General features: G+C 41.7%; 1 pseudogene; it reads left to right on the forward strand.

The window, feature by feature from the left end:
* The first annotated feature begins 4856 nt into the window (after window positions 1-4856).
* Window positions 4857-6129, forward strand: LOC110328483 (annotated as a pseudogene).
* Window positions 6130-7105: the final 976 nt, after the last annotated feature.

Raw genomic sequence — 7105 nt, forward strand, 5'->3', positions numbered from 1 at the left:
GACACAAAGACCCACAGGTTACCTGGCAGTCTTTTAGAAAAGTCAGAATTGAATTGAGAGAAACAAAGAAATCAAGATCACCACATAAACACTAGAGTCTGGGCTCAAAGAGATAGAACCATCAACAAAATATCAGGCAGTGGCTGGCCCTAGGTCCCCTCACATATATATCCTATGAGCTGCTTGGTTTTCATGTGCATCCCCTAACAATTGGAACAGAGGCTTTCTCTGACTTAGTTGTCTGCCATTGGATCTCCTTCCCCTAACAGGTCTGGTTGGGCCTCAATGGGAGAGGATGCACTTAATACTACTTTGATGTCACAGTATGGAGCAGTACCACAAGGGTCTTCTTCTCTGGAGCATAGGAGTGGACAATGGGGAGAGGAATTTGTAAGGGTGGTAATGAGAGGAGCAGGAGGGTAGGATTGATGAGGATGTAAAGTGAAAAAATAAATTAATAATAATAAAAAGCAATTGAATGTAGAAATTTTGAGATATTTTATTTAAAACCCAACTGTATTATCTGCAATAAGTATACACTTTAGAAACAACAACGGATAATAGATTGCTTTAAAATAGTGTGTGTGCATGTCTATATGTATGTGTATGTGTGTGAGTATGTGTGTATTGTAAAATTTCTGCTATGTAAATAGTAAGGATGAGTGTATGGAGTTATCTGTAATTTTCATACAAATATATAGACTTCAAAACAATATAGGGCATATTACCTTTTAAATTATTTTATGAGTCACTTCAGGGGAGCTATATTAATGCTTGCAGTTTTGCTTTCCTGACAAATACAGGTTAAAACAATAGAAAACACAGTATTATAAGATCAAATACTTCAGGAACTCCTTAACTAAGTAAAGGTCAGACTAGACTATTCAGTATAATCCAAAGTGTCTCCATGCCTGACTACATTCCCCAAATTTTCTATAAGCATATGCTATCTCAAAACTGTTATTTTGTGAAAGGTGTCCAAGAAAGAATTCATACCACAAAATTTAAGAAACTTAGGTGCAGAACAGATACACAGTTCACATTTTATTGTCAAATAGATGCCAAGTGTTTTTTCTCAACATCTATGACAGGGAAAGTGATCTTTTGTACAAATATTTATGATGAGGGATTGCACATCTTAATAAAAGAGAGTACAAAGAAAAAGAACTCACTTTTTCTTTTATTATTATTATTTTTCTTTATTTACATTTCAAATGTTATCCCCTTTCCTAATTTCTCCTCTAGAAATCCCCTATGCCATCTCCCCTCCCTCTGTTTCTATTAGGGTGTTCCACCATCCACCCACCCACCCTATCTGGGCATTCTCCTACACTGAGGTCATCGAGCCTTCACAGAACCAAAGGCCTCTCCTCCCATTAATGCCTGACTAGGCCATCCTCTGCAACTGGAGTCATGGGTCCCTGCATGTATATTCTTTGGTTGGTGGTTTAGTCCCTGGAAGGGGGGCGTTTTGGTTGTTGTTCTTCCTATGGGGTTGCAAACCCCTTCAGCTCCTCCAGTCCTTTCTCTAACTCCTCCATTGTGGACCCATGCTCAGTCCCGTGGTTGGCTGTGATCAACCACATCTGTGTTTGTTAGACTCTGGCAGAGCCTCTCAGGAGACAGCAATATCAGACTCCTGTCAGCAAGCACTTCTTGGCATCCACAATAGTGTCTGGGTTTGGCGATTGATTGTATATGGGATGAATCCCCAGGTAGGGCAGTCTCTAGATGGCCTTTCCTTCAGTCTCTGTTCCACACTGTAGTCTGAGCTAGAGCTGGCTTGTGAAACAGCAGAGGGCATTTCCTTGAATGGTGGCAACAGATAAGCTGCATTGCCATTCTGAAGTCAGCCATGTAATACTGTTTTGCTTGTAAACTAGACTAAGCAGATATGAGTAAAGGATATTAGATTTATATCTTCAATCTCACATACCTAGTAATAATCTTTTTGCCTTAGACAGTGCTGTTTGGGACAAATCAGTAAATTAGCCAGTTAGTTCAAAGCAGGGACAGTTATTATAATATAAAGATAAAGAAACAAAGTTGTCAAAGATCATAGATGCCTTCCCAGACCTGTAGTGTCACATACTTTGGAGTTCAGTGGGAGGGTTACTTAAGCCCAGGAATTTGACAGCAGCCTTGGACAAGATAGCAAGTCTTCTTTAAAAAGAAAAGCAAAAAAAAACCAGAAAAATATAAAATAGCTCATTTTTATAGGTCAGGACAAAAACAAAATAGAACAAACAAACAAAAACAACAATCCTTGGACAAACGCCAAATCAGATGTATTTTCATTAACAATAATCTCTGGTTGGCGCCAGTCATAAACCTTTTCATTACTTTAATTTCAATATGATTTTAAATGTGTTTCCATCTTACTGAAGATTTCTGTGCTCCTCATTAATCTTCCTAAATTATACCCACTAATCTTCATAGCAAAAAAAGCCCCAGTTGGCTGAAAGAAATTGGGTTTGCATATTTTATTTAAATTGTTCAGCTTGTATTTATGTCCATTCTTCTTCAGCTAAGATCTCAGGATCTAAACTGTGAGCTTTCTTTCAGTGAGCTCTCATCCCAGTGAAGAGGGCAGTTAAAAATGTGAGTGTGCTGGTTCCTAGTCTGAATGCCCAGCAGGAATGCAAGCTCTCTCCAGTTATTGTTGCTCTGTCCCTACTCCCAAAGAGGCTATACAGAGAGGAAAGCAGGAGCTGAAACTGTTACCCAGAGAGCTGCTATTTGTATTTAGGATTGGAAAACACAGACTTGAAGAATATATATCTATGTGTCTGGCATTGTGAAAGACCGATTTCATGTTGGTAGGAGGTCTTCATTTTGGTGTAAAATTTACTTTAATCTTAAAAGAAGCATTATAGTTACTCCAATAAGGATGCAGGAGCACAAAGGTGCTGGAGCATTGAAGATGCAGGTCAGTGGGGATGCAGAAATATGGAAATAGAGTGTGGAAGGTTAAAACGTGAGGAGTAAAGACATGCAGATGTAGATTTATGGAGGTACAATGACATGGTAGTATAGGATCAAAGGACATATAACTATGAGGATGAAAATTTATAGAGGAATAAATGTAAGTGGGTAAAGAACATGAGGATGCAGGACAATGGGTGCCAGGATTGTTGGATATTGGACTATGGAGTGCAGAACTGGAGATGCAGGAGTATAAGGAGTATAGGAGCATAAGGAGCTTTTTGAAGCAGTGTTAGCTTGCTGTAAAATATCTAGCTAATGCTAACTTTCAACTGCCTCCAAAAGTTATCTACACTTTCTGTACTGTCACCTTCATAATGCAAACCACCATCATTTAATAAAAGATTATTTATAGTTTCTTAGTTCCTAATTATTTTGAACAAATTCAATCATTTACTCTTAGTATCCAGTTCCCTTTGCCATGAAAAACTTTGTAATTAAGTACAATCAGTTGGAATTGTTTCACTGAAAAGCTTTGATAGGTGTCCAGTAGGCATACAATAAGAGTACTTAACCTAATAATAAGATTCTATGGTATTTAGCACTGAACTTCATTCAATACCATCTTATGCATACTTTACTACCCCTTGTTTTTGCATAGGAATCCTACCCATATCTTATCTTCTGTCACTATGCACACCAGGCTCTTGGGTTTTGTCTTATGGTCTTTGTAAAAGCAGTTCTCCTGGTAGTATGCTTTGAAACATTGCTTTTCAGTTTATCCTAAGTAAGACCTATACTTTTCTTTTATGGCACATATTTCAACTGAAATGTTCTTTCCACACAGGTCTCATATCTACCATCAATTACTTAAGGAATCTCTAACCTGGTCCTTGAGACCAAAATTTTCCCTTTTGTTTCTTGAGACTTCAGGAATCCAACTTGCTAAAGTAACAAGCAAGTGATATTAGAAAGAAATATAACTACTAAATATCACAGAGAGAGTGGAGAGATGGAGACAGACAGATGCACAAGCATGCATTTAACACACAGAGCAGGAGGTGGGGGGGAGAGAGAGAGAGGATTTGCTCTGTCTCCTAACAATAACCATACACATCAGAAATGTAACAGAAAATTGGTTGCTGTGATGAGCTAAGCCCTGAACTACAGCTTCACCTGCATATGCATTGCTCTTTTTGTCCCTTCCTCCCTTTCTCATTTACCTTAAGAATTTACCTTTATGACTCTGAGTAAAGAACTGTGGGCAGAGGCAGTAGTGGTTAGAGAGGACTGGGTGGTTGTGGAGAAAACACAAGCTTTTCTCTCTTGTGTGTTTCTGCATGGGCAGAAACACTTTGGACTGGGTTCGTACTGAAGAGCTTAAACATCCTGAAAGAGGATACACTGAGAAAGGAAAAATGAATGCCCTGTCGATTTGCTAATCAGAACATTTTCGTTTAATAATCAGACTTTCTTAAACACAAGGAAGGATTCCTAGCCTGCCCTTGAGTCCCTTTGAAAAACTGCCTCTGCCGCGCGGTCGATCATGAGCGGAGATGTGTATCTGGTAGGCGGGTCCGAGCGATCGTGGGTGTAGACAACGTTAGTGGTTGGTCAGAGCCATAGTGGACGTGACGATGTAGGGCGGTCTGACGACGCTGCATTCTGGGAGATCTGGGGAGGTCTTCTCAGTTGCAATTCTGTGTGCCTGTAGGGGGTGCAATATAATGTTTAGAGGGAGAGTGGTTAGTGGAGGTGAGAGACCCCAACAGGCGGTAGACACTTTGCTGTGTTCAAATCCAAGTCAAGGGTGCAAAAATCCAGAACAATAAAGCCTTTAACTTGGAGAGGCAGAATCACACTCCAAGAAAGCATCATCATCATCGCCACCAGCAGCAGCAACAGCAGCAGCAACAGCCACCCCCACCAATACCTGCAAACAACCAGCAGGCCAGCACTCAGAATGAAGGCTTGACTATTGACCTGAAGAATTTTAGGAAATCAGGAGAGAAGACCTTTACACAGCGTAGCTGTCTCTTTGTGGGCAATCTTTCCCCTGATATCACTGAGGAGGAAATGAGGAAATTTTTTGTGAAATACGGAAAAGCAGGCGAAGTTTTCATTCATAAGGATAAAGGCTTCGGCTTTATTCACTTGGAAACACGAACCCAGTGGAGTTGGACAATATGCCCCTCTGTGGGAAGCAGGTGAGAGTGCGCTTTGCCTGTCATAGTGCATCCTTTACAGTCCACATCCTTCCTCAGTACGTGTACAAACTGCTGGAAGAAGCTGTTTCTGTGTTTAGCCAGGTGGAGAGGGCTGTAGGCATTGTGGATGACCGAGGAAGGCCCTCAGGGAAAGGAAAGGCATTGTTGGGTTCTCAGGGAAGCCAGCTGCTTGGAAAGCTCTGGACAGATGCAGTGAAGGCTCCTTCTTGCTGACCACATTTCCTCGGCCTGTGACTGTGGAGACTATGGACCAGTTAGATGATGAAGAGGGACTTTCAGGGAAGCTGATTATAAAAAAACAGCAATTTTACAAGGAGAGAGAATAGCCACCCAGTTTTGCACAATTTGGGTCCTTTGAGTATGAGTATTCACTCATTGAGATGGAGAAGCAACAGCAAGATCAAGTGGACCAGAACATCAAGAAGGCTCCTGAGAAGCTGGAGATGGAGATGGAGGCAGCACGTCATGAATATCAGATTATTCTAATGAGGCAGGATTTGATGAGAAGTCAAGAAGAGCTTCGGAGAATGGAGGAGCTGCATAACCAAGAGGTTGAGAAATGAAAGCAGTTAGAACTCAGGCAGGAAGAGGAACGCAGGCTCCATGAGGAGGAGATACAGCGACAACAAGAGGAAATGATGCGCCTACAGCAGGAAGGATTCAAGGGAACCTTTTCTGATGCGAAAGAACAAGAGATACCAATGGGCCAAATGGCTATGGGAGGTGCTATGTGCATAAACAATAGAGGTGCCATGCCCCCCCACACCCCGCTCCTGTGCCACTTGGTATTCGAGCTCCTTCAGGACCTGCCACTATGATGCCAGATGGAGCCCTTAGATTGACCCCACCAACAACTGAACGTTTTGGCCAAGCTGCAACAATGGAAGAAATTGGAGCAATTGGTGGAACTCCTCCTGCATTCAACCATACAGCTCCAGGAACTGAATTTGCTCCAAAGAAATGCCGCCAATATTAGATAAAGTTGCATTGTCTAGTTTTCTGCAGCCCTTAAAGAAGGGCCCTTTTTGGACTAGCCAGAATTCTACCCTGGAAAAGTCTTAGGGGTTCTTCCCAATAGATAGGTCTTTCCTGCTTGTACTCTTATAGGGAGTGTGCTTGAAGGCAGAGGGGCAAGGGGGGGGGTGGTATTTAACAAGTCAAAGTCTCTGGTATAGTCTGCCTGGTACATTCCTGAAGTATATTGATTATTGAGGGCCTGAAGAACCATAGGAAAATGGACTCGGAGCCCCATTAATCTTGATCACTTTCTCTCTCTCTCTCTCTCTCTCTCTCTCTCTCTCTCTCTCTCTCTCTCTCTCTCTCTCCCTCTCACATGCTTTAATTACTTTCTCATGTTTATTCCCCTCAACCCCAGAGACACTGCCATATATACCACAAAACATAAACATTCTCAATGACCTAGCCCCATTCCTCCATTCACTCCCAGGTAAGAATTCAGACAAATGTCCACAGAGGTTACAGCATACATATGATTCTGTTATATCACATATATGACCCCTTCATGTCCTAAGGAAGACATTTTCTCTTAGAGGTTTTCATTTTAGTATGTCTTTTTTTTGAAATCTTTTTTTTATTATTATTTTCTTTATTTACATTTCAAATGCTAGCCCGAAAGTTCCCTATATCCCCCGCCCCTTCTCCCCTACCCACCCACTCCCACTACTTGGCCCAACCCTTCCCTTGTGCTGGGTCATATAAAGTTTGCAAGACCAAGGGGTCTCTCTTCCCAATGATGGCCAATTAGGCCATCTTCGGCTACATATGCAGCTAGAGACACAAGCTCAAGGGGTACTAGTTAGTTCATATTGTTGTTCCACCTACAGGGTTGCAGCCCCCTTAAGGTCCTTGGGTACTTTCTCTAGCTCCTCCATTGGGGACCCTGTGTTCCATCCAATAGCTGGATGTGAGCATGCACTTCTGTGTTTGCCAGG

This window comes from Mus pahari, chromosome 10, assembly GCF_900095145.1.
Source record: "Mus pahari chromosome 10, PAHARI_EIJ_v1.1, whole genome shotgun sequence".
NCBI classification, from domain to species: Eukaryota; Metazoa; Chordata; class Mammalia; order Rodentia; family Muridae; genus Mus; species Mus pahari.